Source organism: Leptonychotes weddellii, chromosome 11 (genome assembly GCF_054177405.1).
Source record: "Leptonychotes weddellii isolate Sample4059 chromosome 11, ASM5417740v2, whole genome shotgun sequence".
NCBI classification, from domain to species: Eukaryota; Metazoa; Chordata; class Mammalia; order Carnivora; family Phocidae; genus Leptonychotes; species Leptonychotes weddellii.
The window spans coordinates 76,177,008-76,187,710 of NC_138379.1; the positions used below are offsets into that span (position 1 = coordinate 76,177,008).

At 42.5% G+C, this 10,703-nt stretch overlaps 1 long non-coding RNA gene across 1 annotated transcript in view; it reads right to left on the reverse strand.

Moving 5' to 3' along the window:
- Positions 1-526: 526 nt before the first annotated feature.
- Positions 527-10,703, reverse strand: part of LOC145716281 (uncharacterized) — an 11,145-nt gene continuing 968 nt past the window's right edge. The window contains exons 2-4 of the long non-coding RNA XR_014138855.1: positions 10,413-10,620; positions 6,132-6,320; positions 527-4,977 (exon numbers count right to left, since the gene is read on the reverse strand). This is a non-coding gene — a long non-coding RNA (uncharacterized LOC145716281). The remainder of the gene's footprint in view (positions 4,978-6,131; positions 6,321-10,412; positions 10,621-10,703) is intronic.

Sequence of the window (10,703 nt, forward strand, 5' to 3'; positions counted from 1 at the left end):
AGGGGAATTAAGTGCAAGTTTACACACTGAATGTTGAGACCACCACTTTCTTCCCCCGAATGGTAAAAGCCAGGTTTATACTCTCCAGGCAGGAGACCAGATAAAGTTTCTCAAATGACATCAAGAGTTTCCCAAGGGAGGGGCACCCGGCTGGCTCAGTCAGGTAAGCATCTGTCTTCGGCTCAGGTCATGATCCCAGGGTCCTGGGATCGAGCCCCACTTTGGGCTCCCTGCTCAGCAAGGAGCCTGCTTCTCCCTCTCTGTTCCCCCTGCTTGTGCTCTCTCTCTCTCTCTCACTCTCAATCTGTGTCAAATGAATGAAATTTAAAAAAAAAAAAAAAAGAGTTTCCCAAGAGAGTGGCCCAGGCTGCCATGACAAACCTCCCCATGCACTGCTAAGCACCATTATACAGCTTTTTGGTGCTCTGTCCTAAGCAGCCAGCGAAGAAGCACTAGATATTTGAGGAGAGCTTCTAACATGAAAAGCAAAGACTCAAACAAACCAATAAAAGACAAAAAAGTCTTAGAGAAAACAGGAAATAGGCAGGGAAAAGGAGAACCTTATATACTTAGAAAGAGGTGATATTGCATCTAAAAGACAAGAATGGATACTATTTTTTAAAAAAATAGAATTCTCAGGGAACAAAAAAAGCGCTCTTGGAGATTCAAGATGAAAGGAGAAAATTTTTTAAATCAATAGATGATTGAAAAATTAGTTGAGGAAATTACTCAGACAGTAAAGGGAAAAGTGAGGAGAGAAGAAAGGAAGAAAATTGGAAGACACATTCAAGATGACAAATATCCGAATCATAGGAATCCCAAAAACAGAGAATACAGAAGATGGAGGTTAAAAATAATCAAAAGTAGAATTCACAAAAATGTCCGCAGTCTTAACGATCTGTTTCCAGACTGAAAGAGCACGCTGACTATCTGGAACAACCAAGGAAGAAAACATAGCAAGTTATGTCAGCATGAGATTTCTGCAGAGGAGGGACCAAGAGATCATCTTCCAGGTTCCAGAGAGATTAAAGAGATTTCACCCGAAGGAATCAGGATAGCAGTAGGCTTCCTGACTGCAATAACACTGGAAGCTAGAAGGCAGTGGAGAAGACAACTACTCCCAACCAGAATGTTCTGCTCCTCTAAACTCTCAAGAGTGTGAACGTAGAATGAAGACATTTTCAGATACGTCTCCAAACTTTGCCTGCCATGCACTCTGCCTCGGGACACTGCTGAGAAGTTTATGCTCCACCAGAAACTGAGGAGTGAACCAAGAAAGAAGACACGGCACCCAGGATAAAGGGATCCTGTACAAGAGGGAAGGCCAGGCCCACTTAGCTCGTGAAGGGGGGGCCTCAAGGCAACAGCTTTGCAAGCAAGCCTGCGGAGCACCCCGTCCAGCCTGGCCTATCCAGCAGCTCCAGGAGCGGTCTCTCCAAGAAAATGAGGTGGATAAAGCACCTGAAGAATTTCAGCATTTGAGATGATTGAGAGGCGATCACTTAATCTGGGGAGAGTTCGGGACTAAATTAGTGACAAATACGTAGAAAACTGAACCAATAAAAAAACAAAATCAAAATGATTTTTAACTCCAGGAGGAAAATTTCACAGAAAGAGGAAAATAATCATCATGTACTTAAGACTTGGCTGTGATGAGCACTGGGTGTTATACGCAACTCAGAAATCGTTGAACACTACATCAAAAACTAATGATGAACTATACGCTGGGTAACTGAACATAAAAAAAAAAAACTTGGCTGTGAATAGTACTTCTATATTCATAATAAGATAAATATTGAATGTCGATCCAACCAAAATCATGATCTAATTTAATTAGACTGGGGAAATGGCAGGCTAAGTGGGGCAGGAACCATGTGTGGGGTGGGTATGTATCGGGGGCTGAGAGACTTGGGTGAAAGAGAGAGAAATCCTCTTCTTCCATAATAAGGAATCAAGCAATGTCTAAATTAAGGAAATTTAAGAAACACCTAATGTTGAAAAATGTAGAAGTAGTACTATATGCTTGCTATTTAGCATTCTGAAGGTAAAGAATCAGTTTTAAAAAGTTGAAGAGGTTAGTTCTGAAAAGCAGGAATTGGCAAGGGTAGGGGCCCTGTTGTATTTCTTACCAAGGCTTGCAGAACTCTCAGTATCTTTTTTTTTTAAGATTTATTTATTTATTTGAGAGAGAGATTGAGCACAAGCAGGGGAGGGGCAAAGGGAGAGAGAGAGAGAATCCTCAAGTAGACTCCCCATTGGGCATAGAGTCTAATATGGTGCTCTATCTCACGACCCTGGATCATGACCTGAGCAGAAATCAAGAGTCAGACTCTTAACCAACTGAGCCACCCAGGTGCCCCGAGAGAGAGACTCTCAAGCAGACTCCCCGCTGAGCATGGAGCCTGACACAGGCCTGATCCCATGACCCCAAGATCACAACCTGAGCTGAAATCAAGAGTTGGACGTTCAATCGACTGAGCCATCTGGGCTCCCCAAACTCTCAGTATCTTTAAACTATGTGCAAGAAAAATTTTGATTAGACAAAAACATGATAAAAGACAGAAGGAGAAGCAGGAGGTGGAGGAAAAGAAGAGAGAGCTCAGAAGAGTTTGGCAAAGACTGGGCTCTGCTGTATTTTGGGCAAATTATTTCCATTATTTAATTTCTCTGATTTCCTCCTCAAAAAAGGAGGATAATAGTATGTAACACACAGTGTTCTTTCTTGTCTCTGATAGATAGTAACTATCATTATTGGAACCACCAAAGAATTAACCCTAGTTTTCTCATCTGGATCATGGAGGTAATCACCTGCCTCATTAAGTGGTTGAGAGATTAAGTGAAGTAACAAAGTTAAACCTCAAATTCATCTGGAACTAGGCAAAATATGACTTCAGTAACACATCCAACATAGTGCCCAGGGATGTGTATAGAGAGTTTCCTCCATGCAGTTCTCCATGTGAAATGTTTTGCATGGGAATACCTCCCACCTTAACTGGCAGAATGTTCTTAATTACCAGAATGTTCTTAATTACTATGTTCCTGGGGAAACAAGCAAACAACAGCCATCATAATGCGTGAGAGCAATCACATCTGGGCAACGTGAAAGACCAGAAAGACCAGAGGAAACATTCTCCCTGATTCTGTCCTCAGCATTTATTCATACTTTGTCCATTTCCCAAAAGATCAGTGATGATGCTGTAGCAAGAGTAAGTCAGGATTTAAGGACAGGAAGTCTGGCTTCAGATCTCTACCTCACTTACTGGCAAGGCATTTCTTGAGATTCTGTTTCCTCACTAGTAAATTGAAACTGATAATAAGAGTATTGACCTTCTTATGGTCATCATGAAACTTAAATGAGATTATATAGGTGTATATATATGTATAATGTATACATGCATGTATTACAATGTGTGTGTACCCTTTACATGGCAAATTACTGTCTTCAAATAAAAAACAAATCCAGACTAGTAAGGAGAGACTGTTACTCCGAAAAGACTATTGCAAGTTTGGGGGAGGGGACAGAATTTTGCAATAGGGAGAATACTATTGACTGTAAGATCAGCAAGTATCTCAAGAGTTCAGCAAAAAGGGATTTTCTTCTATAGAGAGGAGTAAACAAGGCAAGAAAGAAGGAGGTGTAAGAAAGTGGGCATAAGGGATAGTGATCAGAGAATGTCTCCCCCTCCCACGCCAGGCCAGCCTATTCTTGGGACAGGACAGTTGCAGGCTAGTGGGAGTTGGGCCAAAAAGTTCAGGGGCCTGGAGGGAGGGCAGAAGTGTAACCAAAGTTTGATTAACAAGCATTTTGTTCTGAGTAATCAGTGGGGACATGCAGTTCAGATCATTATTTATAAGGCAAAGAAAGAAAATTTTGAGGGTCTATGGCTGGCCTTGTAGGTAAACGGGGGGGCATCATTGAGTATATGGGGAAGGGTGGTCCTTTGCACTCAGTCATTTTCTGGAACATGAAAATTGGGGGGATTTCTTAACTTTCACTGTTTTCCAGGATTACAGGGCTCAGGCAGACTTTGACATTGTCACTCTCCAAATGCTATGTACTATTACCAATACCAGTAGTAGTAATAAAAGTATTAGTAGTATAAAATAAGGCTTAAAATCAATGTAAAAAGAACAAAAACCATACAGGGAGGAAGAAGAAAAGGAAAGGCTTCTATTAAGTTTAGTCCTAGGCTTCCCAGCAACTAAACAAAAATAAAAACACTGATTCTTATTGATAAAAAGCAAAGAAAAATAGAAAAACTCTTTTCTGTTGCTAAATTCAAAGAAATTTGTCCTATCCAAAGTGTTACAAGGATTCTGAATGGACAACATACTGAACAGTGCCTTCAACTAGAGTTTTGCAAAAGAGGCAGAATTCTTATGATGACGTCTTAGGATAATCCTCTACAAAAATTGGTATCAAGACATTAAAACACTATTTAATGAAGGCATTTCTCTGGGAACTAGAGAGTCTCGAAATGAAGTCTAGAAATATCATCGGCTGATGAGGAAGACCAGGGTTTCTTGGAGCACACTTTTATCAGAAACAGGACCAGGATTTTCATGCATTATCTCTAGTCCTCCTGACGGCCTGCAAGATAGGTGTTACTATTCTCCTTTTACAAGTGAGAAAACAGAAAGGGTAAACAATTTTGCCAAGGTCACACAGTCAGAAGGTTGTGGAATCCACATAAGGCTCATTCCCTTTCCAGGAAACCAGACCACATTAAAGGATACCTGGATTAGGTTTAGAGTATGAGTGACAAGCCCATCTTCTTCAAATGTCAATGGTCTCAGGCAGGCTGCGGAAAGGAAGTGGATGGCAGTTCAAGGCTCAACTCCTACCTGAGTGTCCAGGGCTCAGGTTCTGTCTTCTGATTGGAGGGAGACCCTAGGTTCTTCTTTGCTTTCGTCTTACTCAACTTTTCGGGGCGGGGGGAAGGGGGTGAGCAGCATTTGATGAATTGGATATCCTTTCTGTTATGGACATACAATAAAATAAATTGTATTTACTAAGATTGTGCACATTGTCTTCTTAGCAAATGGTAGTTTTGTGTTTCCCAGGCCAATATTTTATGTGGGGGAGCAATGGGGTTCTCAAGCACAGCCACTCCCTGTTGATCACTGATTTTCTCTCTATGGTGGTGAAGGAATCTGGCAAAGCCTTTAACAGATTGTTTGAGGTTTTTACTAGTCATTCATTGCCTAGACTCAGTGGATGGGAAACGGACCACATAAGAACAATATAGATCCCTAGTTGTCGGTGTTCATATGAAACCTGCATTTTGATACCACCATGAGAATCCGAGTCCTCAGGAATCATTTCCTGACAGAGCAAATAACAATCTAGAACATTCTAAACTGGAATATCATTCTGATGCCTTTTCTTTTTCTTGTATTCTCCTTTGTCCTGCTCCACGCTTTAAATTTAAAAAATGGATACCTTAATACATTTGGACTAGGATTATCTATAGATGGATATTCCTGCTTCAGAAAGAGGAGAATAAAGACACCTCTACATGGAGATCTGATACGCCTTCTGTTGGACGTGATCTGGGAGTATGCTCAGGGGGTCATCCTGGCATCTCACCATGCTCAGAAAGAGTGACTTAACGATGTTCTAAAACACGATTATTATTTTTGGCAGATAACATCCTCCAAAATTGAGTTGGCTCACATAGCATCATCCCATAGATCAGGTTAATCAATCCAGCAGCTTAAGAGTACATTTATGATTAATTTTCCTCACAGAGCGATCAAACCACTGCTGTAAGCTAGATACTCTAAGGGGGCATTTTTGGGATTTTTGTGTGGCTGGGTAGAGTGGTTGACTGGCAACATTCCCTCTGGACAAAGCTGGTTCTTTATGGCCAGGCTTTTCAAATGGAGTTCATTTATCCTGAGGGAAATACGCAACAGGCCACAGGGGTCGATAAAGCCGCAGGATAAATATGGTTCATTTTTCCAAGAATATCCTTTTTATTGAAGACTTTTAGTGAAAAGTGTAATTTAACAGCTAAGTAATTTATCAGAAGTGTATTATAGAATATAAACATATTTGCATGAAATTTTAAGAGAAAATGTGAAACTTTAAAGGAGTTTCAACGCTAATGACAAGCTGCTTCAGCTACCTGTCTCAGACTCCTCAGGCTGCCCAGAAGGTTCTCAATTTTGGAGGGCGGAGAATCCTGGAAAACAGTCATTTAAAGTGACTCCACTTAGGGGCTCTTGGGTGGCTCAGCTGGTGAAGCGTCTGACTCTTGATCTCAGCTCAGGTCTTGATCTCAGGGTCATGAGTTCAAGCCCCGCATTGGGCTCCGCTTAAAAATAAATAAATAAAGTGAATCCACTTAAAAGGGGGACCAAGCATTCCACAGTAAATAGTAGGGAGAAAAAGCATAGATTAGAATTTTATATTGAAATTAAACCAAAAATACAAAAAATAAGTTCATTTTACCCCATGCCTAACAGAATTGAAGTTATAACTGCAACCATGCAGTATTTCTTTAAAGAACAAAGGATGATTTACATTTTGGGAAGGTTTTCGGCATGCCATGATATGCGAGCCTACAGCAGGATACATCGTCTTTCTTTCCCTTTTGACTTTCACAACATGACCATAAAGTAGGTTATGTTTACAAACATGTTCCAAAGGTCCATCCATGTCCTCAAGGGAGTTAAATCCTTGTTATTCAAAAATTCTCTTTCAGTGCACCTAGCCAGTCAAGAATTTTGCCGCTTTTCTCTGCAATCATTAGCCATCTGTCATTTTAAAGGGGCTTTGTGCATGTTTTAATAGTTACTCTGTTGACTTCATGAAATCCTGCACTGTGCGCACGTTTTGCCATTGTCTTTGCATTGTTTTGTAGGGTATTCGCCGCATCTAACACTCAGACCACCAGGCAGAGCCTGAGAGGGGAAGATGCTATGCAAGGTTGTTAGGGGGCAGGGTGAGGTATAGAGATGAATGCTGGGGTTAAGCAGGAGGCCAATTCTATAAGTGGTCCATTCACTAGTGAATATTTTCACACCTCGATGACATTTTTCTTCCCTACGTAGCCTTAGAAACTACTGGGACTCAGACACAAATAATGGAGACTCCAGTACACATGCTTTTGCAATGAAAGATGCTTTGGGAACGGTGGAAAAGCACGCTACAGTGTAGAACGTTGGGAAATTAACTGATCCCTTGTTTATGGACTATGACAAAATGAGATCGGGTTCTTAGAAAAACTCTGTCTTTACTTGCGGGTACCCCTCCACCCTTCCTCTGCATAGAGCTGGAATGACCCTCCATACAGGTAGAAGTCTTGATTAGACACCTTCAAAACAAGATCAAAATGATTCTCTGCTCTGCTGGTTTCCATGCATATGGGTCTATTCTCATTCATCAACAAAGACTGTCAGCATTCCAGGGTCTCTTTATGGAATATAATATTGAACAATCTGCCATTTTGTTGTCACCCAAGGCGACGTTCATGACAGTTTCCCTGAAGAACATAGAATTTACCCATTTCTCCAAATTTCAAAATTTCCATCTTTTTGAAGCAAGGGTCCTAGTTCTGGTCTCAGCTGTATCTACCATTGCAGTTTGAGACATGTCTAAGCAAATTTGGCAAACTGGTGGGCTAAGTCCTTGAGAAGTCTATTTGCATGAAGGACTAAGGAGCCTTCCAGGAAACAATCCCAAGGGAAAAGAGAGGGTGACAGGTTTGATCCAGTAACAAATCTTGGTGGCTCAGTTGGTTGGGCATCTGCCTTCAGCTCAGGTTGTGATCTTGGTGTCCTGGAATTGAGCTCCACATTGGGCTCTGCGTTCACTGGGGAGCCTGCTTCTCCCTCTGCCCCTCCCCTTGCTCCTGCTCTCTCTCTCTTAACTAAATAAATAAAATCTTTAAAAAAACAAAAACTAATCTTGGTGTTGAAGGGGAAGAGAGAATATTTCTGAATATAACTTGTTGGAAGGGAGGGATAATTTGTGTATAATATTTTTGGGGTTTGTTCCTTGCCTTTTCTGGGCCTAAAGAAGGAAAAGGGACAGCTTCATATGACAATCAAGAGTTGTTTTAATTGAAATCTTAGTTGATATCAGGACAGAAGACTGTATTGCTTTAATGGACCTCTGATAGAAGATAATGTTAAGGGGAGAGAAAGGCATTTTCTGTTTTCCAGTTGGGAACATTGTGGTGTTCTGAGGGCTTCTGAGAGCTCCATCTCACTCGGAAGGGCATGGGTGTCAATGTACGCATTAGGTCGTGGTACTGACCAGGCCCAGTGCAACCCGTGATGCTGCCAGGGCCCCGCAGAAAAAGCAGCTGACCTGGGACTTACTACAAGCAGTTCCCAGCAGAGGGATCCATGCCCGGGAGATGCCCAGCAAATGGGTCTGCTTTAGGAGCACCTGAGAGACACTCCCTGAACTCTCCTAGGAATAATTATGGGAAGACTTTGTAGAGAACAGGAAGTCCTGCCTCAGCAGATCTGAGCGAGAGCCAGGAAAACGTGGACTGGTGTTAGGGTGTCACCATGTGTCCCCCAGTCTGATGTGACCAAAGCAGGATTGTGTAGTAGATGCTGTCAGCACTCCACCTGTGGGCACACTGGCCTGTGGTCCCAGGCCAGCACCTGTGTCTCTTTCCTGAAGGCTTGCCTGCTGGGATCTGCTCTGCAGAGGAGCCTGGCCAGCTGATGGTGCCATGGAATTAAGGCTCCCTAGGGGCTGCCTTCAGCCAATGACTGATGGGAGCATCAATGCCCCAGCTCCCACCCCTCCAGTAGGCTAACTCAGGTTTTTTAATACTCCTAAACCCCCCAGTGGGGTAAGCTCTAATATCTCTTAGTAGAAACTAGCCTGATAACACACCTTTGGGGGGCTTCTTTTCCTTCTCTGTCTCACTCGCCCCCTCCCCTACCAGTGTTTCCTGGGATCATATCTCAAACAAATGACTTACATTTGAATCCTTTTTTTTTTTTAAGATTTTATTTATTTATTTGTGAGAGAGTGAGAGAGCACGAGCAGGGGGGTAGGGTAGAGGGAGAAGCAGGCCCTCCCCCAAGCAGGGAGCCTGAGGTGGGGCTCAGGACCCTGGGATCATGACCCGAGCCAAAGGCAGAAGCTCAACCGACTGAGCCACCCAGGAGCTCCTGAATCCTTTTCTTAAGGTCTGTTTCTGGGGGGACCCAAACTAAAAGGGATGGGCTATGCTAGCAGCAAACTAAAGCAGTACCAGAGCACTCTTTTGGGCTGTTTTATCTTGTATCTTCACCAACCTGTTTTTACATTTGTATTTTAATGTTAGTGCCTTTGGTTTTTATTGAGCATCCCCGGAATCAGCCACAGGAGTCTGTTTCCATAGGAAGCCAGCTAAAGACCCAATTCTATGACTTAGCCCTTCCTATATGAAGTTCATTGTGAGAAATTTCTCCTAAAAATTTTTCTAGGGGCGCTTGGGTGGCTCCATCAGTTAAATGTCTGCCTTTGGCTCGGGTCATGATCCCAGAGTCTTGGGATGGAGCCCTGCATCAGGCTCCGTGCTCAGCAGGGAAGTCTGCTTCTCCCTCTCACACTCCCTCTGTGCTCCCTCTCTCTCCCTCTCAAATAAGTAAATGCATTCTTTAAAAAAATTAAAATAAGAGGCACCTGGGTGGCTCAGTTGGTTAAGCATCTGCCTTCGGCTCAGGTTATGATTCCAGGGTCCTGAGATTGAGCCCCTGCGTCAGGATCCCTGCTCAGCGGGGAGTCTCCTTCTCCCTCTGTCCCTCCCTCTGCTCATTCTCTCTCTCTCTCTCTCAGATAAATAAATAAAATCTCTTTTTTAAAAAAGATGTCTGGAAGATATTTTAAAAAAATAAAAATAAAAAAATAAACATTTTTCTTTAAAAGAATTTTGCTTAGCCCGAGAAGCTGGTGTATTTCCTTCATTCTGGTAAAGAGAATTAGATACCAGATTCTCTCTCCTCTCTCTGTCTCTGTCTCTCACTCTCTCCCTCTCTCCCTTTCCCTGCCTTACAGGAAGCTCAGAAGCCAATTTGGAGTCCAATAACAGTAAATACATAGAACTTTATCACCTGCATATGTGTGCCTCTCTTCCCTAGTGTTGATTTCACTTCATGTGTGTTTTCTGTAGTCCTGGTAATTTATTCCCATTTATATTTACCTCTGTTTTATTATACACATCTCTCTCTCTTTTTTTAAAGATTTATTTATTAATTTGAGAGAGAGCGTGTGCATGCAAGCAGGGGGAGGGGCAGAGGGAGAGGGAGAGGTTGAGAGAGAAACTCACTCCGACTCCCCATTGAGCATGGAGCCCGTCGTGGGGCTTGATCTCACGACCCTGAGATCATGACCAGAGCTGAAATCAAGAGTCAGACGCTTCACCAGCTAAGCCACCCCAAGGCGCCCCTATACTCACCTCTTTATAAGCAACCTCAAATCTTCTGTGGAGCTAATGGTCTTATAAATCAGGTGTCATGTGAGCATTCATTTAATGAATTACATTTGGATGCCAACTTCGCAGAAATGCTGTTACGAAAACAGGCATGCATGAATCTCCCGTCTCCGACGTCTTCTTAGGGCTTTTCAAATTCTCTAGGCTCTGTGATTGCTTCTTCAAATGAAATCTTATGTGAAAGATATATCAAGCAAATTAAAAAAAAAGAAGAAGCTGCTCTGGTTGAGAGGTGTGGGTGAGAGGAGGAGGGAC